Raw genomic sequence first — 26,815 nt, 5'->3', positions numbered from 1 at the left:
TGATTCAAACCACTTCTAATTGTTCAGCGATTAATACAGTTATATAGCCAGAGAGAGGATTGTGGGAACTTAGTGTGGACCACAATATAGCATTTTCATTCTTTTGGTTGATGTTTGCTTGCATTTTGTTTTCTTTCTCAATTTTTTTTAATGATCCAATTTTTCCTGTGCAGAAAGATAGCTGCATAAATATGTATACATATATTGGATTTAACATATATTTCAATATAATTAATATTTATTGGGCTACCTGCCATCTAGGGGAGGGGATAGGGAGAAGGAGGGAAAAATTTGGAACTGAAAGTTTTGCAAGGATTAATGCTGAAAAATTATACATGGATATGTTTTGTAAACAAAGATCTTTAATAAAATAAAGAAAGAACAGTATCTAAATTGGAACAATTTGAATGATTATACTTTTTAAATTAATTTTATAATTATAATATTTTTTACAACATTATCCCTTGTACTCCCTTCTGTTCCGAATTTTCCCCTACTTCCCTCCACCTCCTCCCCTAGATGGCAGGCATTCCCATACATATTAAATATGTTATAGTGTATCCTAGGTACCATATATATGTGCAGAACCAAATGTTGTTGTTGTTGTTGCAAAGGAAGAATTGGTGAATGATTATACTTAAAGATAGGGTGTGGATATAAGTTGACTTTTATATCTTGATTTTAAGAAAAGATTTTATTAGATAAACAAAAAATAATTATTCTAGAAAAAAAAAGAAGAAAAGGGAGAATGGATGAGGTAAAATATATGTCATAATGAGGCATGAAAGGCCCATTATGTTAGATGGAAAAGAGAGGAAATTGTTTGAACCTTATTTTCATAGGATTTTCCTCAAAGAGGAAAACCCATACATGTTTAATTGGGTATAGAAATTAATATTACCTAATAAAAGAAATAAGAGGGGAAAGAGGAAAAGAAAGGGTCTTGGTGTTGTAAAAGGGAGAGCAAACTTTGTGAGACAGTGATCAAAAGTAGAACATTGATGATGAGGGATAGGGTGCAGATGGAGAGACAGACAGACACACACACACACACACACACACAGAGAGAGAGAGAGAGAGAGAGAGAGAGAGAGAGAGAGAGAGAGAGAAGTACAAATGGGAAAATAGGAAGGAAGTACAAAAATACACAGTAATCATAACTGTTAATGTGAATCAATTAGACTGTCCCACAAAATGAAAGAAGATAACAAAGTGCAAATTAAAAAAAATACAATAATTTATTTACAATAAACACATGGGAATCAGAAAGACACACACAGAGTAAAGGTAAATAGCTGGAGCAGAATGTATTATACCTCAGCTTGAAAAGGGTAAAAGCAGGGTTGGCAATCCTGACAAAGCAAAAGCAAATAAATAATTAAATAAATGAAGATCTAATTAAAACAAACAAGGATGTAAATGCCTTCTTACTAAATGTTATCATAGACAATGAAGTATTATAAATATTAAAAATATATTAACCAGCTGTCTAATGATCCAGATTTTTAGTGATGTTTAATGATTTTTAGGAGAAATTGACAGCAAAATCTATAGAAGTGGGAACTTCAATCTTCCCCTTTCCGAACTAGAGAAATCTAACCATAAAATAAATTAAAAAAACAAGGTAAGGAGCTGAATGAATTTTGGAAAAAATTAGATATAAAAGAACTTTGGAGAAAATTGAAGAGGAACAGAAAGGAATATACTTCCCCACCCTCTTAGGAAAACATGGTGTCTACACAAAACTTAACTACATGTTAGGGAACAGGATCAAATCCAGAAATACTGAGTGAATCTTTTTCAGGTTAGGGAGCAATAAAAAAATAAAGGGCCACTAAAAGATAAAGTAAAATTAATGAGTGCCTAATAATCTCATCCTCAAGAATGAGTGAATCAAACACAAACCTATTATTTTACTAAAAAGAATGAAAAGAATGAGACAATATAACAAATTTCATGGATTGCAGCCAAAGTAGTACTTAGGGGAAATTTTGGAACTCTAACTGCCTACATGAATAAAATAAAAAAAAAGAAAATCCATGAATTGGGCATGCAAACATAAAAAGTTAAAAAAAGAGACAAATCAAATATCCCTAATTAAATACAAATTTCCAAATTCTGAAACTCAAAGGAGAGATTAATAAAATTGAAAGTAAACTATTGAATCAATCAATAAAAGTAAGACCTGGCTTTTGTGCATAAAAATCAAGAAATACATATATTTTAATTAATTTGGTTTTTAAAATGAAATAAAACCAAATTATTATTATCAAAAGTGAAAAAGGTGAATTTACACTACTGAAAAGAAAATTGGATTTACAAGTGCATTCTACCAAACCTGTAAAGAAAAATTAATTCCAATATTATATAAACAATTTAGAAAAATGAATCCACCCCTACCAAATTTATTTTTTGACACAAATATGCTGATACCTAAACCAAGAAGAGTCAAAATAGAGAAAGAAAATGATAGATCAATTTCCCTAATGAATATTGCTGCAAGCATTTTAAAATAAATATTAGCAAAGCAATTACAACAATTAATTAAAGAAATTATACTTCAGTTTTCTTTCTGTTTTTCTTTTCCTTGTTTTAGGTTTAAAAACTATATTTGTTTTAAAAAGCAATTCTTTTTTGCATATATTTTATATAAACATGGCATTAATTATTCTGTAAAGGGTTCATAATATTAATTTACTGATCAATCTGCTTTTGAAGATTTTTTTCATATGGAACATATTTATTGTTCAATTTCTTTTTTTTTTTTTAGATATGATTTTCTTATTTCCTCTTCCATTAACCTGAACAATTTATGTTTTCATAAAGATTCATCCATTCAACTTAGATTGTCACTTGTAATACCTTGTAATTAGGGGGAATAATTCATCTTTAAAACTGCTTGTATTTCATGATTTTAATGATATAATCATTGTTTCTATTTTTGATAGAAGTTATGTTCTTTTCTTCTCTTTTTAAATCAAATTAAATAATTGTTTATCTATTTAAATACAGTTTTCCTAAATGTAGCATTTAGTTTTATTTAATTAATTTTATTTATATATTCACTTATATTAAGCATTTGTTTGTTATTCAAAATTTTTATTTTAATATTTTATTTTGAAATTAAAAGAATGTTTTCTAAGGTTTTTAGTTTCATGTGATATTCATTGATTTGTTCTTTTTTTTTTTCTTTTATTGTCATGTGCGTTTAAATGTATCAATTTTCCTTTAAGTACTCAACTGTGTATATCCTATAAGGTTTGGAATACTGAATCATTGTTTTCATTATCTTTAATGATATTATTGTTTCTATGATTTGTATTTTTAACCATCCATTCTTTAGGATTTGATTATTTTCAAATAACTTTTAAGCTATGCTTCCATGGTCCTTTAAAAATGTTATTATTATCACATTGTTATCTAAAAATGGTAATTTTTATATTTCTGTTTTTTTCTGTCATATTTAGTTGTGAGGTTTTAATATTTAGAATACATGGTCAGTTTTGAGAAACTGTCAAGTGCAGTTCAAAAACAATATATATATATATATATATATGTATATATATATATATATATATATATATATATATATATATATATATATATATATAAAACTTTTCAGTTTTCTGCAAAGGTTTATCATATTTAATTTCCTAAAATTCTATGCATCCCTTCTATTTTGTTTTTATTGATTTTGTTGCTAGACTTATCTAGCTCTGAGAGATGAGTCAACATTCCTCACCAGTATAATTTCACCATTTTTGTTCCTTAGTTCATTTAATCAGAATTTTGATATTATTATATCTTTTGAAACTATAATTTATTTTATTATTACTTTATTTTCCATGGTTCCTTTAAGCAAAATGTAATTGTTTATATCCTTTAGTTAAGCTTATGGTTTTGATTGCTTGTTTGGTGTCTTATTTCTTTTTAAATTTGTCTCAAATTATGATTGCTACGTATACTGTTTTTTAACTTCAGTTCAAACATCATTTTGTACTTTAGCCCTATATTTTGTTTTTATGTATATATTTCTGTTTCCATTGTGTTTTTAAAGAACCCTCTTATGCATTTTCTTTTATCCCATTTTCTTCTGCTTATTCTCTGTCTTTGTCTCAGTCTCTCTGCTCTCTTGGTTTTTACTGTGCTCCTTACTTACCCATGGAGATTTCCCAATCTTTTGGGATTTTCATTGATAATGCTTTACAGGTTTGTTCATTGCTTGAGACTAGAAATGATACTGCTCCTTAAGGTCCCTGGTCCCTTCGTAATACTATGGTATTGATAATATTCCACAGGGTTTCCTTTTCCTCTTGAACAAAAGTACTTCTCTCTACCTTTGAACTATGATTCAGAATTTGATTTAGCCAATGGAATTGCCTTCCAACTTATACTTCTTCATGCAGTGCTAGCACAAGGGAATCCTGTAACATCTCTGATCCATTTTCTAGTTCCCTTACAGTCTCTCATTTTAGAGCTCATGATACTACTGACTAATGCAAAATACATCCCCTTAAAGGTAATTGTGAACAAAAAAAAAGAAGCAATATGAACAAAATCTTTAACAAATAGGGATTTCAATGTAATTCTGCCTTTCTGTTGCTTAGTTATTTTTAGTCATGTCTGACTTTATGAACTCTTTTGGGCAACAGAAATAATATTTTGAATAGAGTCACTAAGTTAGTTTCTGAGGCCAGATATGAACTTTCTAACTTCAGGTCTTTGTGTTCTCTCCATTGCACTACCTAGCTGCTTAAATTATTCCTTCTTTATCTCTTTAAAACCACATATGACAAGCCCTAATATTTGATTAGAAATTTACAGGATAAATTGGAAAAGAAGGTGCTATATTTTCTTTGAAGGCAGGGTGTGGCTTGAGAACAGAGGCACAGTCACACATAGGACTAGTATCAGATTACCAGGATTTTGCAAATTTCTGACAGTGACATATGCTGCATTGATATCTATGTTTCTTTATCTTCCCTTGTTCAAACTTGGAATTCTGCTCATTATAGCATTGTTCGAAATTCATGATATCCGATTCTATATCAATCTATTATCAAGGCTTCACAAATACTCAACCAATAGATGTTAAATAACAATGGGTGCTTGGTTCTTACACATGTGTCAATAGCTTTCCATCTAATAGCAGTGTCTCTATTTGATCCATGTGTGATGGGCACAAAAGACCTACGGGTGAGCCATAGAATCACGATAAAATGTCTAAGCCTTTGCATCCAGGGTAGTTTCTTCTTATAAGGCAGTTTCTTTTGTCACATAGACATTTTCAATTGCAGCAGCACTGGCTGTGAGGATAGAGTTTGAATCTGATTTGTCTCTGCCTCTCTTAATAATGTCGTTGGAAGTGACATAGAACTTCTCAAGTTGGAAGAAATACCCACTAAAAACAATAAAAATAGCTTTCTACCCCACAGTGAATGGCTTAAATCTCTTTTCAGTGAAGGAAAAAAAAAAAACTTTAATGGGTAAAGAAAATCATTGCATGATTGAGAATGTATCACTCTCCCTGGACCTCATTGTCAGTTTCTACTATTGTGCTTTGAAAAACAGATCCCTGCAAGGTAAAGGCATGACAGTTGTCTAGTTTGAGCAGTAATTCTGCAATTGAACATGTCATTTTGATAGTGACTAGCTAGAAAGAAATTGATTTGACCAGGGGGAAGTAAAATGAAACCAATGAGGAAATACCTAATTGTTGCTAGATAAAATGCCATTGAGGATGATTAAAGTTTTTATTGCTTTATTGGCTAAGTTTAATTTGGCAGAAATAAGACAAGAAAGAAAGCCTATATAAATTTTCATAGACACCTATAAAGACCACTAGTGTCCATATTTTCCACCTCTATTTCATAGAGCATTACTTTTAAAATCAGTCTTATTTAACATGTCTCCTTAGAGAAAATAAAACAATTAACTACATAATGAATAATAGCACTAATAGATTTTTTTCTTAAAAAAAAGCAAAAAAAAATATATATATATATATCAGTTGACTCATATTGTTCTTCTGTTATTCTCAAGCATTTATTTACTCCATATCCTTTTAAATCTTTAGTATCAGGGGGTGTTTTAGGGAATAGAAAGAATAAAAAAAAAAGAATTAAGGCTGTACGAGGAAATGTGAACTGAAGATAAATTTTTAAACAATGAAGGTATAAAAAGAACCAAAATAAATATGAAGTGATATAGGCTTGAGTGAAGTGATAATAAATCTTAAAGGCCTAGATTCTAAAGCATTAGAAGTACCTCTTTTTCAGCTCTCTCACTTTGGACAGTAAAGGCAATGACAATTGTATTATCTTTTCTGGGCCTCATGTTATATAATCAATTCATATTGAGTTTACATGATCCATATCAAGGAACAAGAAATAAGACTTACTTTAACTTCTAGAGAATTCTGAAGTCTTCAACATTAGAGTCTAGACATGTGATTTTATTCATGTGATGAAATATAAAAGGTGAAAAATACTGTGTTAATAGTAGATTTTTGGTAACATACTGGGAGAAATCTAGCTGAGATGCCAAGCAAATTGACCAATAACACAAAGCCACTATGTGTCAAATATAGAATATAAACATATCTAGTCTGTTCTCTGACACTCCAAGCTTCTTCTCTCTTCAACATTTTATGTTATTTCTTTTTTTTATTTTTTTAATTTATTTTTTTTTATAATATTATCCATTGTATTCATTTTTCCAAATTATCCCCTCCCTCCCTCCACTCCTTCCCTCCAATGACAGGTAATCCCATATATTTTACATGTGTTACAATATAACCTAGATACAATATATGTGTGTAAATACCATTTTCTTGTTGCACATTAAGTATTAGATTCCGAAGGTATAAGTAACCTGGGTAGATAGACAGTAGTACTAACAATTTACATTCACTTCCCAGTGTTCCTTCTCTGGGTGAAGTTATTTCTGCCCATCATTGATCAACTGGAAGTGAGTTGGATCTTCTTTATGTTGAAGTTATCCACTTCCATCAGAATAAATCTTCATATAACATTGAAGTGTACAGCAATCTTCTGGTACTATTCATTTCACTCAGTATTAGTTGATGTAAGTAGCTGCAAGCCTCTCTGTATTCCTTCTACTGGTCATTTCTTACACAGCAATAATATTCCATAACCTTCATATACCATAATTTACCCAACCATTCTCCAATTGATAGGCATCCATTCAACTTCCAGTTTCTAGCCACTACAAAAAGAGCTGCCACAAACATTTTGGCACATACATGTCCCTTTCTGCTCTTTAGTATTTCTTTGGGATATAATCCCAATAACAGCAATGCTGGGTCAAAGGGTATGCAAAGTTTGATAACTTTTTGGACATAGTTCCAAACTGCTCTCCAGAATGGCTGGATTCTTTCACAGCTCCACCAACAATGTATCAGTGTCCCAGTTTTCCCACATCCCCTCCAACATTCATCATTATTTGTTCCTGTCATCTTAGCCAATCTGACAGGTGTGTAGTGGTATCTCAGAGTTGTCTTAATTTGCATTTCTCTGATCAGTAGTGATTTGGAACACTTTCATATGAGTGGAAATAGTTTCAATTTCATCATCTGAGAATTGTCTGTTCATATCCTTTGACCATTTATCTATTGGAGAATGGTTTGATTTCTTATAAATTAGGGTCAGTTCTCTATATATTTTGGAAATGAGACCTTTGTCAGAACCTTTACTTTTAAAAATATTTTCCCAATTTGTTACTTCCCTTCTAATCTTGTTTTCATTAGTATTGTATGTACAGAAACTTTTTAGTTTGATGTAATCAAAATCTTCTATTTTGTGATCAATAATGATCTCTAGTTCTCCTCTGGTCATAAATTCCTTCCTCCTCCACAGGTCTGAGAGGTAGACTATTTTCTGTTTCTCTAATCTATTTTTATCTCATTCTTTATGCCTAAATCATGGACCCATTTGGATCTTATCTTGGTATATGGTGTTAAGTGTGGATCCATATCTAATTTCTGCCATACTAATTTCCAGTTTTCCCAACAGTTTTTTTCCAAATAATGAATTTTTGTCCCTAATGTTGGTATCTTTGGGTTTGTCAAAAATTAGATTGCTATAGATGTACCCTTTTTTGTCCTTTGTATCTAATCTGTCCCACTGATCTACCGGTCTATTTCTTAGCCAGTACTAAATGGTTTTGGTGACTGCTCCTATATAGTATAGCTTTAGATCAGGTACACTTAGACCACCTTCCTCTGACTTTTTTTTCATTAGTTCCCTTGCAATTCTCGACCTTTTATTCTTCCATATGAATTTTGTTGTTATTTTTTTTCTAGGTCATTAAAATAGTTTTTTTGGAAGTCTGATTGGTATAGCACTAAATAAATAGATTAGTTTGGGGAGTATTGTCATCTTTATTATATTCACTCAGCCTATCCAAGAGCACTGAATGTGTTTCCAATTATTTAAATCTGACTTTATTTTTGTGGCAAGTGTTTTGTAATTTTTCTCATATAATTCCTGACTATTCTTTGGTAGATGTATTCCCAAATACTTTATACTCTCAACATTTGTTTGGAATGGAATTTCTCTTTGTATCTCTTGCTGTTGCATTTTGTTGGTGATATATAAAAATGCCGAGGATTTATGTGGATTTATTTTGTATCCTGCCACTTTGCTGAAATTCTGAATTATTTCTAATAGCTTTTTAGCAGAGTCTTTGGGGTTCTCTAAGTATACCATCATGTCATCTGCAAAGAGGAATATTTTGGTTTCCTCATTTCCTACTCTAATTCCTTGAATCTCGTTCTCGGCTCTTATTGCCAATGCTAGTGTTTCTAGTACTATATTGAATAGTAATGGTGGTAGTGGGCAACCTTGTTTAACTCCTGATCTTACTGGGAAAAGTTGCAGTTTATTTCTATTTGATATTATGCTTACTGACAGTGTTAAATATATGTTCCTGATTATTCTAAGGAATAATCCATTTATTCCTATACTCTCCAGAATTTTTAGTAGGAATGGAATTTGGATTTTGTCAAATGCTTTTTCTGCATCTATTGAGATATGTTTTTTTATTAATTTGATTATTAATATGGTCAATTATACTAATAGTTTTCCTAATATTAAACCAGCCCTGCATTCCTGGTATAAATCCTACTTTATCATAGTGTATTATCCTGGGGATGATTTTCTGAAGTCTTTTTGCTAATATCTTATTTAAGATTTTAGCATCAATATTCATTAAAGAAAATTGGTCTATAATTTTCTTTCTCAGTTTTCGATCGACCTGCTTTAGGTATCAGTACTATGTCTGTGTCATAAAAGGAGTTTGGTAGGACTCCTTCATCCCCTATTTTTTCAAATAGTTTATATAGCATTGGGGCTAATTGTTCTTTAAATGTTTAGTAGAATTCACATGTAAATCCATCTGGTCCTGGGGATTTTTGCCTATGGAGTTGATTAATAGCTTGTTCTTTTTCTTTTTCTGAAATGGGACTATTTAAGCAATTTATCTCCTCTTCTGTTAATCTAGGAAGCCTATATTTTTGGAGGAAGTCATCCATTTCACTCTAGTTATCAAATTTATTGGCATAAAGTTGGGCAATGTAACTCCTTATTATTTCTCTAATTTCCTCTTCATTGGTGGAAAGATCCCCTTTTTCATTTGTAAGACTAACAATTTGATTTTCCTCTTTCTTTTTTTTGATCAAATTTACCAAAGGTTTATCTATTTTATTGGCTTTTTCATAAAACCAACTCTTGGTTTTATTTATTAATTCAATAGTTTTTTTTACTTTCAGCATTATTGATTTCTCCTTTTAATTTTTGTATTTCAAGTTTAATTTTTGGTTGGGGGTTTTTAATTTGGTCTTTTTCTAGCCTTTTAAGTTGAAAGCCCAATTTGTTAATCTTCTCTTTCTCTATTTTCTTCAAATAAGCCTCTAACATTTTATGTTATTTCATTCAGATAGGTGTCAAGATAGACAAAACACTAAATCTGGAGTCAGAGAAACCTGAATTCAAATAAGGGCTTAAATACTTACTTGCTGTGTAGTAATTCATTTAAGCTTAGTCTTCCTTGTTTGCTAATTTGTTTTTCCTATTTAAAATGGGTTAATAATAGTACTTACCTCCCAGACTTGCTATAAGGATAAAAAGAGAAAATAGTTGTAAAGTATCCGCCACATAGTAAATGCTCTATAAATATTAGGTATTGATTTTTTTTCAGTATAACTGAATTGAATTATTATAATTTAAGGTTATTTCAATATTCTTGACAATTACATAATTTCATGTATCTTTATGTGAGTATATAATTGTGAGTAGTTGCTTTATAATATAGTTTTAAGTTGGTTACCACTAAGCCACTGTCCTTTGCATTTTTTTCACTAACTCCCTCTATAATCTTCTTCCAAATGAATATTGTTATTATTTTTTTTTTATTTCTATATTTTTTATTTCTATAAGATGTTTTGGCAGTTTGATTAGTATAGCACTGAACAAGTAAACCAATTTAGGCAGAATTGTTATTTTTATTATATTATCTTGGCCTACCCATATTTTTCCAGTTGTTTAGCTCTGACTTCATGTGAAAAGTATTTTGTAATTGTGCACATATAGTTCTTGGCTTTTTCTTGAAGGTAGACATCAGTATTTCATTTTCTGTATAGTTATTCGAAATGGAATTTGTCTTTCTATCTTGCTGATGTCAGTAATATATAGAAATGATGATAATTTGTGTGGATTTATTTTATATCCTGCAATTTTGCAAAAGCTGTGAATCTTGTCCAATAGGTTCTGGATAAGTTTCTAAGATTCTTTATATGTAATCATATAATAATTTATTCATTTATATTATTGTATTAATTATATTAATATTATCATTATGTCATTAATAGGATTAATATATATTATATATTAATTAATTATTATATTGTTTATAACATTATTTTTTCCTCATTGCCTATTCTAATTCTTTCAATTTCTTTTTCTTACTTTATGACTAAAGCCAAAATTTCTAGTACAATATTGAATAATAATGATGATCATGGTCATTCCAGTTTCACCACTGATTTTATTGAGAATGCATCTACCTTCTCTCCATTACAAATAATGTTTGCTCTTGGTTTAGATAGATACTGCTTTTTATTTTAAGGGAAGCTAACTTTATCCCTGTGCTGTCTAATATTTTAATAGGAATATTTTAAGTAGGAATGGATGCTATATTTTGTCAAAATCTTTTTCTGCATCTATTAATGTTATCATATGATTTCTTTTGCTTTTGTTATTGGTATGATCAATTACGGTAATAGTTGTTTTTTTTTTTTTTTCTGATACTGAAGTAGAAATGTAAGTAATTTTTGTGGATCCATATTAATATTGATATGTTACTGAAATGGTTAAATATTTTAATTAGTTTACAGATTTTCTGAAACTTTTTTACATCAACATGCTGTTTGCAAATATTCATATATTTATTTTCTTTCACTTTTCTTGTTAGTCTCATTAGAATTTTGAGAACTATGTGAAATTGTAATAGGGAAATACCCACATTATTTCTTTGCTTTATGATGTTTTAGTTTTAAATTTATTGTAATTTGTAATATGTTTCAATATCTATTGAAAAATCTAATGATTTGAAGAATTTTTAATACAACAAATTATATGAATTGTTTCATAATGCTGAACTACCATGAATCTTAGCCTGGAATAAATTCACCTTTGTCATACTGTACAATGGCTATAACTTGATTTTAATTTAATATGAAGTAAGATGCTATATTGCTATATTCATTTTACTAGGATTTTATTTGACATTTTTGCAACAATATTTATGAGTATTATTCATTTTTTTCTTTTTTCTTTAATTTCTTCCTCCCTCCTTTAAATGTTAATATCATATTTATTTTCAAAAAACAATTTGGTATAATTTTTGTCTCTTAATATTTGAGAATAATTTATGCAGTTATATTTAATAACCTCTATAAATGTTAAATATAATTTACAAGTAAATCCATTTGGACAAGCAATTTCTTTTTACATTGTCATGGATTTTCTTTTGTGTGATTTTTCATTTTTTAAATACTCTATTTTATTATCTGTTAATTTTTAAAAATATTAATTTGTTATTTACATGTAGTAGACCTCAGTAATTAGTGTTAACACTATCTTTTTGTGTGGTATCTTGTCTTGTTCATTGTTAAAATTATATATAATGTTGATAATGTTGTTTCCTGTTTTGTTTTTTCCTTCATCATTAAGTAAAGATTTTTAATTTTAACCTAATTTCAAAAATATCACTTTTATTTTAATTTAAGGTCTATATATATAAAACTTCCCTTTATTTTTGTGATTCTTTTGGCTTTGCTTATTTGTTAATTGTTTTGTTGTTTTGTTTTAAAGGAGGCTATTTAATTAATCAATTCTCTCTTGTTTTGCCAATGTACATTCTGAAAATTTTTATCGAAAAGTATTTTTATTTGCATTCCAGAAATTTTTGGTGTTCAATTTTCTCATAACTCCTTTTCATATATTTATCAGGTCTATTATTTACCTTTATAACCTACTCAAAATTTAGGACATCATAAATATCCATTCAGATGTGAAGTTTTTTTAATAACTGAAATATAGTGCTTTTAAAACTTTTTTTAGAATTTCTCTTTCTGTTATTTATTTAGATGTTTTTCATATCATTACTTAAAGTTAAGTTTCTTCTGTACTTTACTTTTTAAGTGTTTTCTGTTAGTTTTCCATCTTTATTATTTATAAAACTTTCTTGAACACATATTGATTTCTTTTTTATTTATTATTTTATTTATTATTATATATAGGTATGTATAATAATAGCACTATATATATATGTATATATATATATATATATATATATATATATATATATATGTGTGTGTGTGTGTGTGTGTGTGTGTGTGTGTGTGTATGTGTACTGTATTTTATTTAGGAATTAATATAAAATGGAAAGAGTGATGTGTGGTTGGATTTACTCTTTGTTTCAAATCAAGAAACCTGCTTCTATTTCCTATCTTTTACTATGATCACTCATTTGTATAGTTCCAGATTACTTACTCAGAAATTCTTATAACTTCTCTTTTTGAATGTTATAATTTTGTGAGTTACAATTATGATTCACAGGTGTTCTTATACACAAATTATCTTGAATAAAATCCATTCTTAACAAACACATTCACCTCTCATACTTGTGGCAATGCGCATTTGTCTATAATATTTAAGTTGATGATTTTAATCTTTTATGTCATTTTTGCTCTATTAATAAGGCTTTCTTGTACTCATACTTAAAGTACTTCAATCGAAAATGTTCTATGTTTATGTAAATGCATTTCATTTCTTACTTTACTCTTGATAATTACACATATTTACCTTGATTATTTTTGTTGCCTCTTGTATGTTGAAAACTTAATATTCTTTTTATTCCCTCAATGCTTCAAGAGTGCATTCAATTATTTTTTTTTCATTATTGATGTATTCTTTATCTAATACATTTTTTTCTCTGTTTATGTTATGTTTAAGTCACAGCTAGAGTCCAAATATCTGCACAAAGACTTTCCCCATTCTTCATCTTCCTGCTGAAACTAGTCCCAATTAATAATATATATATATATATATATATATATATATAGTATATATGTATATAGTTATACCTGTTTTCATTTTTTTTCTCTCCCATTAGACTATGAGATTGAGTGGAGGGAAATTTTGTTTGATTAAGTCAAATTAATGTTACTAAGAAATATAGGCACCTAAAAGACCTCACTATGTATAGTACTTTATTCCTCCATTTTTAAATATTTCTAATTTTACTAAATATCTTCAATGATAAACATATCTAGTACTTATTTGTTTTCTTTATGTTAATAAAACATATAATTGATATCACTTGATATATAAAAATATGGATATAGATATGAATGTAGACTCATTACTTGCCACCTACTTGTAAAATATTATCTTATGCCCATCTAGGTATTTTCCTTCCTTTCATTCTCCTTCATTAGACCCACTCCTTTTTTCCTTCTGTTTTATGTTTCTCCATTAGATTGTAGGTTCCTTGAGGCCATTATACTCCTATCATTTACCACAGCATCTGAAACATGGAAGATATTTAATAAAAGTTTATTAATTGCCATATTGATTATTAATATATTACTATTACTTTTGTATAGAAACAATAGCTATCAGAATGAAAACACTAATCTCATTGAATGAACTTAAATAAGAAAAATGTTAAACTCTTAGGCAGTCCCTATATTTTGGTTCTGAATATTTACCTAGCAACAATCCTTGATATCGTAGCCCTTGGATCTAGTACTGAATAGTTACTCTAATGTCAGTCTAGCCTGGATAGTTATTCTGTTTATACGTGTTCTCATTCTAATTTGGAAGCCTTTAATAAGGGATGCTTTGTTCTCTACCTAAAAATGAGAAAACTTGAGTGAGCCTTACTTTAGTTGAAATATGATATATAGATAGAAACACAGGGTCATATGTTTAAAACTTGGAAGGTATGCTAGTATTAGTGTAGTACATCCTCTTCATTTTATAAATTATTCAAAAATTGTTATTACCATGAGCTTGTCTGACTGTCAAATTGCTTCTACTTTTCCTGCCAATAACAATACTGACTGTCAATATTTATTGGGCCTGTGGGTTAGACATCCATAGATAATTCATTGAAGATGTATACATTAAAAATATTTTATTACTTTTACTTTTTAGATTGTGTCTCAGTGATAAACAGAAGCTGTTTGAGGCCTTAACAAATTAGGTAATAATTTGAAACTTTATGATAGTGATGTTAAAATTAACATACATTAAAGGCATATTATATCTGAAAAACTTAAATGTTTGTGTTAGATTGGGCATCAAAAAATAAAATTTTTAACAGCAAAAATATATACCAAAAAAAAAAGCCAAAAGAATAAAATTATTTTAATTAAACATTTATTAAACATAAGAAATTGCAAGTAAAAGACCTATGGTAATCACAGGGGGACATGAGCTAATTCCATGAATATAGAAGTAAGAAGATGGTCAAATTATATTGGCTGTTATATTAAACTTATGACAAATCAGTAGCCTAATTTAATAATTCACATAACTTACCTGAAGAAAAACTTCATAACTGAATTGTGTATAGGGAAAGTGGAGAAGTGGATAGTAAGATGTAAAAGTATTGTTTAAGAATCATTAACATTTGTGGAGGGAAAGAAGAGTGATTTTCTCTTAAGCAATGACAGGCAATAACTGTATCAGGATTCAGAATAACCTGAATAATATATGCCAGAATACTATCATATATAGTGAACAACTTAAAAATTACATACTCCCGGGGAATGGTATCAAATATCTACACATAAGAATCCCTGCATCGTGCACATTGAGCTAGAAAACAACATATGAATATTATATTTATTCTATGATATTTTTGTTTATTTTGTTCAATATGGCCCAATTATATTTTAATTTACTTAGAAATGAACTGGAGAATGTTGGAGGCTGCATAAGCCATTGTGTTTGAAACTTTTCCTATAGAAAATCACATGAGACAAAGAGAGACAGATGGAAAAATTAAAATATAGACAAAAACAGAATCAAATAGTCATATACAGACACACACAGAGACACACACACACACACACACACATAAACACACATAGAAACTAAATTCTGATTGTAAAGGGGATACATATTGTCCCATTCTGGAAGAAGACTTCTACTTTATCAAATGAGAAGAGACAACTATAGGGATCCCTTTGCTAGCACTGAAGCAAGCCTGTTCCTTTGCCCATATTAGGATATTGGTCATAGTATTGGGTGTCAGGCCCAGGATGTCAAGGAGCAATAGCACACCAGAACTTAAGGCCCCAAGGGAGCAAGGACTCTCCTCATACTTTCAGAGCATATAAGAGTGCTTGTGGTTACTCATATACTAGAGCACAGATCATGAGATTAGTGAACATTTCTCCTTAAATCAAACTATTTTAGAAGAACTTAAAAATTAAAGGTCCCTAGAAGTATCTATGAAAATAGTTGCACAAACCTTTCTTGCTGACATTCTAAGTTGGCTTAGGCTGGGAAATTATTTGCTTTTATCTTCCTGTGGTTACAGCCATTCTAGAATTTGTTTTGATTAATTATTTAAAGGTATTTAGAGGGGATTGAGAAAGAATTCAGTCGTTTCCTGCATTTACTCTGCCATCTTGGCTCAACTTCCCAAAAGTTACAATTTTAAACAATAATCAACAAAAATTGACCTCTTACTTTTTTCTTAGAAAGGCCTTTCAAAATCCTTTTAGTCTCTTCTTCAAAATTATTTGTTGTTAAAAACCTCTGCCTTTAGGGTGCAAGTGGATACAATGAAATAATTTGATATGCTCAAACACTTACTTTATTGTCTATTGTCTTGAAAATGTTATCCTGCTTCATTAATTAAAATTATGTACACAAATATAAACACAGACTGTCATCCATTTCAGGGTATGTTCAATGTTTGCAACAAAATATTCCCCCCATGTCAAAAAGTATTAAGTGATTTCCCAGAGTCACACAAATAGCAAATGTCAACTGAGATTGGATTTGAACTTTTGTGCACCTGATTCTAGGTCTGGTGTTCATCCTATTGAGCCAGCTAATGATCCAAGTATATTTTTCCCTCAGTCTTTGTAGAACATAGTGCCATCAAATTTTTTTGTGAAATTCAACTTTCCTTTAAGTTTTATGGTCAAATAATAGCTAGTTGTCATCATACAACTTTTTAAAATTGTTGAGTCAATATTATTCTACTTATATTATCATTGAAAAAAAATTGATTAGTAAATCACAATTAAATTTCAAAATCCCAAGGCCAAGGAGAAAAATATTACAAAGAACAGGAAAAAGAAAAGCAAAAATATTTAAAATATATTAGAGCCATAATTAGACCTACCATCACCTACACTAAAAGACCTCAAGATTGTAATTCTATGTATCAAAAAGAAAAATAATTTTGGTTGCAGTTGAAAATTTCATACACAGGGGTAGCTAGGTGGCACAGTGGATAGAGCACAAGCCTTGAATTCAAGAGACCCGAGTTCGGGGGCAGAGCCAAGATGGCAGAGAACATAAATGCAATTTTGTGAGCTCCCTTCTTCCCTCAATACCAATTAGTTAAATCAGCCTCAAAAATAACTCTGGACTGATAGAAACCACAAGGACTGGAAGCACAACTTACCAGCTGAAGAGAATGTGGAGTTTCAACAGAAAAGGTTGGTTCCCAGGGGAGGAAAAAAAAAGGCCAGCACAGACAGGGTTAAGTGCTAACACACTGTGCTGAACAAGCTGGGGAGAAGTCTGGGATCAGAGAAGCCACTGAGATAGAAGAATCTGGCACAGGCTGTTGGCTCTTCTCTACTTATAAAACAGCAGTCGAGAAGAGAAATCAAGCCACTTTAAAATATAAAGCCAGATCCTAGAACCACCCCAATCTGGAAGTGACCTAACAGATCTTGGCACAGTTGTGAAGCCTCAATCTGCTGTCCAGGGCTTCACCTTGGGGTAGTTAAGACCTTGAACAGTGGGGACAAAGCCCAAAGCAACATATAATTCACATAGTGCCTGGCTTGGCTGGAGGCTGTGGAACTCAGCCACTGAATCCTGGAGAAGCAGAATCTTTGAAATAGGGACCGCGGTTTCTGGGCAGACACTTCCAGTTTGAGCGAAGGGGCATTTCACATCAGCTGCTGATATCTGCGCCCCACAGGCCGCATTGGCTGGGCTTTGTGTCGCCTTAACTGTTCAGTCTTAAACCTCAGGGAAGTCACTAGGACACACAGTAGGGTCCTTCACTGGGCAACACTCACAGCACAGATACAGCCAAACTAATCAACTCTGAGGCACTTCCAGGGAGGGGGAGGGGAACTCTCTCCCAGAGCTCTCTCTTAGCTCAGGCACAGGAGCCGCTGCATCCATCTGCTCTGGGAGGAAGCTGGTAAAGAAATAAATAAATAATTTCTTACCTCAAGAACTGACCCAAAAAGATTTTTAAAATATGAGTAAAAAGCTAAAAAGAACTATTGATTCCTTCTACACAGAGAAAGAGTGGGTATCCAACCCCAAGGAAGTTAATAACAGAGAGTCAGCAGACAACAACCTAAAGGGGAACAATACCTGACCCCCATCACATAACTCTCTCCTAGAAGAGACTATTAAAAAGTTAAGAGAGTTTAAAGAAAAATGGGGAAAGGAAAGAGAAACTATGATAGAGAAAAACAGCATTATGAAATTTGAATTGGAAAAAATAAAGAATTCACAGGAGGTGCAGGGAAACAAAATTTGTGAATTAGAAAAGGTTAAAAAATCACAGGAAAGTAGGATTTCTGAAGTGGCAAAGAAAAACTCTCAAGAAAGTAGGATTTCTGAATTGAAAAAGATAAAAAGTCTCAAGAAAGTAGGATTACTGAATTGGAAAAAGAAAATAATTCTTTAAAAAAATAGGGAAATGGAAAAAAAATCAATAGAGCAAAATAATTCATTTAAAAACTCAATTGGGCATATACAAAAAGAACTAAAAACTGTGAATGAAGAAAATAATTCCTTAAAAATCAGTATGGAATAAATAGAAATGAATGATTCATTGAGAACCCAAAAATCAGTCAAACAAAACAAAACAAAACAAAACAAAAAAAAAAAAAAATGAAAAGCTGGAGAATAACGTCAAATACTTAATGGGAAAATCTATAGACCTGGGAAAGAGATCTAGGAGATATAATCTGAGAGTCATTGGACTTCCTGAAAACTATGACCAAAAAAAGAGCCTAGATTCTATTTTACACAAACTGTCAAGAGATAATAGAAACAGAAGGGAAAATAGGCGTGGAAAGAATTCATCAAACACCTTCTGCAAAAGAACCTAAAAAAAAAGAACTCCACGGAATATTGTGCCTAAGCTGCAGAATTACCACAGAAAGGAAAGTATATTGCAAGCAGCTGGAAAAAAGCAATCCAAATATCAAGGGGCCACAATAAGGGTCACTCAAGATCTGGCTGCCTCCACATTAAAAGATAGAAGGGCCTAGAACTTGATATTCCGAAAGGCAAAAGATCGAGGATTGCAACCAAGAATAAACTACCCAGCTAAGTTTGGCATTTTCTTCCATGGAAGAAGATGGTAATTCAATTAAACAGAGAAATTGCATTTGTTTCTAAGAAAAAAAAAAACAGACTTTACCAAAAAATACATGCACAGGACTGAAGAGAGACAGAAAAAGGTACACAGAAACCTTGAGAACTGTATCTCTGTTGTGGATATATAGAAAGTTTGCATGGATAATTTGATTTTACTGATATAAAAAAGGGGGGAATAGTAAAGGGAAGGGGGTAGTATTAGAAAAAGGGGAAGGAGTGATAAAAAGAGGGAAACTACATCCCAGGAAGAGGCATAGAAAATATAACATATTTGAGGGAATTTAGAAAGGGGGAGAAACATTGTGTGAATCTTACTCTCAGCAGAAGAGGCTCAAAGAGTAAATAATTGACATATTTATTTTTCAGAGAATTCTCTCTCACCTCATTAAAAGGGGGGAGAGGAAAAGAGAAAAAGAAAAGGGGAATAAGGAAAGGGACTTGGAAGGAGGGGGGAGGGATACTAAAAAAGGGAGGGCTGCGTGTCACAAGTGGGGTCTATAAATTAAATATTGGGGAAGGGCTTCAGGGGAGTCAAGGGAAAAAGCATAATCTGGGGATAATATGATAGCACGAAATACATAATTAGTAATTTTAACTGTAAATGTGAATGGGATGAACTCTCCCATCAAATGTAGATGGATAGTAGATTGGATCAAAAGCAGAACCCTACAATATGTTGTTTACAGAAAACACACTTAAAGCAGGGAGATGCATACAGAGTAAAGATAAAAGGTTGGAGCAGAATCTATTATACTTTAGGTAAAGCCAAAAAAGCAGGGGTAGCCATCCTTATCTCAGATCAAGTAAAAGCAGAAGTTGATCTCATTAAAAGAGATAAGGAAGGAAACTATATCCTGCTAAAAGATAGCATAAACAATGAAGCCTTATCAATACTAAACATATATGCACCAAGTGGTATAGCATATAACATTCTAAAGGAAAAGTTAAGAGAATTGCAAGAAGAAATAGACAGTAAAACTATAATAGTGGGAGATCTCAACCTTGCACTCTCAGATTTGGACAAATCAAACCACAAAACAAATAAGAAAGAAATTAAAAAAGTAAATAGAACATTAGAAAAACTAGGTATGATAGACCTTTGGAGAAAACTGAATGGCAATAGAAAGGAATATACTTTCTTCTCAGCAGTTCATGGATCCTGTACAAAAATTGACCATATATTAGGACATAAAGATCTCAAAATTAAATGTAGGAAGGCAGAAATAATAAATGCCTTCTTCTCAGATCACAATGCAATAAAAGCTATATTCAGTAAGAAGTTAGGGGTAAATAGACCAAAATGTAATTGGAAACTGAATAATCTCATCTTAAAGAATGACTGGGTGAAAAAGCAAATCATAGAAACAATTAATAATTTCACCAAAGATAATGACAATGATGAGACATCACACCAAAATCTGAGGGATGCAGCTAAAGCAGTAATAAGGGGAAATTTTATATCTTTAGAGGCTTATTTGAAGAAAATAGAGAAAGAGAAGATTAACGAATTAGGCCTGCAACTTAAAAAGCTAGAAAAAAGACCAAATTAAAAACCCCCAACCAAAAATTAAACTTGAAATAGAAAAATTAAAAGGAGAAATCAATAATATTGAACGTAAAAAGAAAAAAACTACTCTATTAATAAATAAAAGAGTTGGTTTTATGAAAAAGCCAATAAAATAGAAAACCTTTGGTATATTTGATCAGCAAAAGGAAAGAGGAAAATCAAATTGTCAGTCTTACAAATGAAAAGGGGGATCTTTCCACCAATGAAGTGGAAATTAGAGAAATAATAAGGAGTTACTTTGCCAAAATTTATGCCAATAAATTTGATAACTTAAGTGAAATTGATGACTCTGTCCAAAAAATATAGGCTTCCTAGATTAACAGAGGAGGAGATAGATTGCTTAAATAGTCCCATTTCAGAAAAAGAAATAGAACAAGCTATTAATAAATTCCCTAGGAAAAAATCAACAGGATCAGATAGATTTACATGTGAATTCTACCAAATATTTAAAGAACAATTAGCCTCAATGTTATATAAACTATTTCAAAAAATAGACGATGAAGGAGTCCTACCAAATTCCTTTTATGACACAGACATGGTACTGACACCTAAACCAGGTAGGTTGAAAACTGAGAAAGAAAACTATAGATCAATCACCTTAAAGAATATTGATGCTAAAATCTTAAATAAGATATTAGCAAAAAGACTTCAGAAAATCATCCCCAGTATAATACACTATGATCAAGTAGGATTTATACCAGGAATGCAGGGCTGGTTTAATATTAGGAAAACTATTAGTATAATTGACCATATTTATAATCAAATTAATAAAAACCATATGATCATCTCAATAGATGCAGAAAAAGCATTTGACAAAATCCAACATCCATTCCTACTAAAAACGCTTGAGAGTATAATAATAAATGGACTATTCCTTAAAATAATAACAAGCATATATTTAAAACCTTTACTAAACATCATATGTAATGGCGACAAATTAGAACCTTTCCCTGTAAGATCAGGAGTGAAACAAGGTTGCCCACTCTCACCATTACTATTCAATGTAGTATTAAGAAAAGCTAGCCTCGGCAATAAGAGCGGAGAAAGAGATCCAAGGAATTAGAGTAAGAAATGAGGAAATCAAACTATCACTCTTTGCAGATGACATGATGGTATACTTAGAGAACCCCAAAGACTCTGATAAAAAGCCATTAGAAATACTTCAGAATTTCAGCAAAGTTGCAGTATACAAAATAAATCCACATAAATCCTCAGAAATTTTATATATCACCAACAAAATTCAACAGCAAAGAGATACAAAGAGAAATTCCATTCCAAACAAATGTTGAGAGTATAAAATATTTGGGAATCCATCTACCAAAGAATAGTCAGGAATTATATGACCAAAATTACAAAACACTTGCCACAAAAATAAAGTCAGATTTAAATAATTGGAATGACATTCAGTACTCTTGGTTAGGCTGAGCGAATATAATAAAGTTGACAATACTCTCCAAACTAATGTATTTATTTAGTGCTATACCAATCAGACTCCCAAGAAACTATTTTAATGACCTAGAAAAAATAACAACAAAATTCATATGGAAGAATAAAAGGTCAAGAATTGCAAGGGAACTAATGGAAAAAAAAGTAAGATGAAGGTGGTCTAGGTGTACCTGATCTAAAGCTATATTTTATACTAGCAGTCACCAAAACCATTTGGTATTGGCTAAGAAATAGACCGGTAGATCAGTGGAACAGATTAGATACAAAGGACAAAAAAGGGTACATCTATAGCAATCTAGTCTTTGGCAAACCTAAAGACACCAACATTAGGGATAAAATTCATTATTTGGAAAAAAAAACTGTTAGGAAAACTGGAAATTAGTATGGCAGAAATTAGATATGGATCCACACTTAACACAATATACCAAGATAAGATCCAAATGGGTCCATGATTTAGGCATAAAGAATGAGATCATAAATAGATTAGAGGAACAGAGAATAGTCTACCTCTCAGACCTGTGTAGGAGGAAGGAATTTATGACCAGAGGAGAACTAGAGATCATTATTGATCACAAAATAGAAGATTTTGATTACAACAAACTAAAAAGTTTCTGTACATACAATATTAATGCAAACAAGATTAGAAGGTAGGTAACAAATTGTGAAAATATTTTTAAAGTTAAATGTTCTGATAAAGGTCTCATTTCCAAAAATATATAGAGAACTGACCCTAATTTATAAGAAATCAAACCATTCTCCAATTGATAAATGGTCAAAGGATATGAACAGAAAATTCTCAAATGATGAAATTGAAATTATATCCACTCATATGAAAGAATGTTCCAAATCACTACTGATCAGAGATATGAAAATTAAGACAACTGTAAGATATCAATACATACCTGTCAGATTGGCTAAAATGACAGGAACAAATAATGATGAATGTTGGAGGGGATGTGGGAAAACTGGGACACTGATACATTATTGGTGGAGCTGTGAAAGAATCCAGCCATTCTGGAGAGCAGTTTGGAACTATGCCCAAAAAGTTATAAAACTGTGTATACCCTTTGATCCAGCATTGCTTCTATTGGGCTTATATCCCAAAGAAATACTAAAGAGCAGAAAGGGACCTGTATGTGCCAAAATGTTTGTGGCAGCTCTTTTTGTAGTAGCTAGAAACTGGAAGATGAATGGATGTCCATCAATTCTAGAATGGTTGGGTAAATTATGGTATATGAAGGTTATGGGATATTATTGCTCTGTAAGAAATGACCAGCAGGAGGAATACAGAGAGGCTTGCAGCTACTTACATCAACTAATACTGAGTGAAATGACTAGTACCAGAAGATTGCTGTACACTTCAATGTTATATGAAGATTTATTCTGATGGAAGTGGATAACTTCAACATAAAGAAGATCCAACTCACTTCCAGTTGATCAATGATGGACAGAAACAACTACACCCAGAGAAGGAACACTGGGAAGTGAATGTAAATTGTTAGCACTACTGTCTATCTACCCAGGTTACTTTTACCTTCAGAATCTAATACTTGATGTGCAACAAGAAAATGGTATTTACACACATATATTGTATCTAGTTTATATTGTAACACATGTAAAATGTATGTTATTGACTGTCATCAAGGGGAGCGAGTAGAGGGAGGGAGGGGATAATTAGGGAAAATGAATACAAGGGATAATGTTATTAAAAATTACTCATGCATATATACTGTCAAAAATTATAAATAAAATTAAAAAAAATAACCAGCTACTAAAAAAATCTTAACATGATAGATTTCTTAGAGCAGAATAAAAATTTATGAACTGAAAAAAAAAAAAAAAGAGGACCCGAGTTCAAATATGGCTTAAGACACTTAACTTTTCCTAGCTGTATGACACCCTGGGCAAGTCACTTAACCCCAGCCCCAGCAAAAGAAAAACAAAAAAGAAAATTTAATATACAGAAAAGGATATTCATTAAATTGAGACATTGAGAGACTTTTAGAATTTAGTCATAAAATCCTGAACTTAATAGAAATTTGACATACAAGATTAAATAGAAATAAGCATCAAAGACTTTGCTAGAACAGTCTGTTTACTCTTTTTACATTAAAATATAAACTGCACGTTTAAGATTGTCATTATTAATTAGTTAATTTGAAAAAAAAGATTGGAGTAGAGATAAATATGATATGATTTAAAAAAAGAAAACTATTAAAGAAAAGATAAAAATAGTAATTAACTCATTCAAATATGGTAGAGGAGTTAGATGGGAGAGAAGGGTTGGTAGGTCTGGAAATTTATTGCCATTAGGAATGGGTTAAAGAGGGAAAGATATAAATAGATAGCTAGATATACACATACATATATTCATAAACATATATGTGTATATGTATATATATATGTATATATACCACATATATAAATACACATGTATGTATGTATATATAAAAGTCATCTAAATTCAAAAAGAAATACAAGAAGAAGAGGGTAAAAGGATAGGGGATTAAAAAGGGATTTTTGGAGAGAAACCTACTCACATCAGATCAAGGTTAAAGATAGAATGATAAATTCATTTAGAAGGGAATAAAAAATATTTACTTTATAAAGTATAAGAGGGTGAGCAAATAAGATAAGACATAGAAGTTTATATGTATTGTTGAGAATGGAATAAAGCAGGAAAAATCTACATACTTGAAAAGTTACAAGTCTTTCAAAAATAAACAAGAGGGCAACAGGAAAGGGTAAAAGGAGAGAATAAGAAAAGGTATGATTGCATAAATAATAATAGGCCAAGTTACTAAGTGTGTAGAAGTAAATCAGAGAAGTAAGGAGGGATATGCAATAAAAGATAAACTCAAAGAAAATAAAGATTAGGTAAAGAAGTTTTATGTTTTAAAAATGGGTTAATAAATATGATCTCAGATAAATTTAAAACTACAATAGATCTAACCAAAAGAGAAAAATAGAAATCTACACTATATGTCAAGTATGTTAATATTATTTTCAAATATTTAAATTAAATAGACATTATAAGTTTGGAATATTGGTATTCTTTTCTATTCTATTTTTTATTTTGATATTCTATGCTTAGTTAAAAACACAAAAAACAACCATATAAATTTATAATTTATTATTAAACTTAAAGAATAATGTAGAAAAAAATGAGAAATAACAACAACTCCTAGGCTTTTAGGCATTTTGCATAGCCAATGAAAATGTTATGATAGTTGAGAAAAGGAAGGGACTTGCCTGGAATTTCCTTACTTCCCTTCAAACAACTTTAAATAATGCATCAAAACAAAACACAACAAAACAAAACAAAACAAAACAAAACAAAAAAAAACAAAAAACTTTTATCCAGAGTGACAAAACTCATAAAAGATCAGGATGAAACAATTTTCCAGTTCAAGACAACTTAGCAGGTTAGCCAGAAAGGTCTATCTCACCAGGTTGAGTGTCTAATGTAATCCAGTACTAGCTGCTCTCATATCAAATTCTCAGCAGGTCTTAGAGGCAACTAAGGAACTAAGGCAGTAGCTATTTCTGCAGAGCTCAGGCATAGATATTAAGAGAGTTGAAAAAACTTATTAGAAGGATATAACAATCAGAAGGTGCAGGACAATGTTGTATTTTTCATATTCAGATTGAAGTTACAGTCATAAGGTGAAAAGAAACATTAACAGAATGAAGTTTGTGGGAAAAGGACAGAAAAAAGTAATTGTTGTCACTTAACAGAACAGAAACACAGGCAAAGTACTACTCAAACCTTTCATTAGATCAAACTAGCCTGGAAGAACTGAAATCTTACAGAGCCCCCAAAGTAGCTTAACAAACAGCTACACAAATACCTACATACATACACACATTAGGGAGAAAGAAACAGACAGAGACAGGGGTGGCAGAGAGAATGAAAACAACAGTCCTAACATATTAGACAATGCTCTTTCCACAGCAGAAGCAGAGGATATCTGTAATACAAAGTTAAAAATCAAGAAAGAAGTTGGGGAAGGAGCTAATAATAACAACAGAATGATCCTGACCATAGAGAGTTACTATGGTGAGAAGGAAGGTCAAGATTCAAACTCAGAAGAAAATCAGAAAGTCAAAACTACTATATGCAATGCCTCAAAGACAAATGTGAATTGGTTGTAGGCAGTACACACATACACACATATTATACATGTAATATATACACATATATCATATTATACATGCAATATATATTACACATGTGTATATATACATATATGTGTATATTATATATCTATATATGTGTATATATCTATATATCTATATATCTATATCTATATCTACCTATCTATATCTATATCTATATCTATATATATATGTATATATATATATATATATAGATATAGATATAGATATAGATATATAGATATATATATATATATATATCTTGTGTTAAGACTAGCTCTCTGGAGGACCATGGTACCAGCTTGAGTCCTTAGTCTTAGAAGAAGAGTGAAGAGGTAGGATTCCCTTAGATGGTCAAGCATGGAGTCCATTTATTCCAAATTCTCTCAGCCTTATAAACACTAATACCCTATATAACTATAGTACTCTGCTGCACATGCTCTAAGTATATACCTCA

The sequence above is a fragment of the Sminthopsis crassicaudata genome, chromosome 3 (genome assembly GCF_048593235.1).
Source record: "Sminthopsis crassicaudata isolate SCR6 chromosome 3, ASM4859323v1, whole genome shotgun sequence".
NCBI classification, from domain to species: Eukaryota; Metazoa; Chordata; class Mammalia; order Dasyuromorphia; family Dasyuridae; genus Sminthopsis; species Sminthopsis crassicaudata.
Note: the sequence above shows the minus strand (reverse complement) of the source record.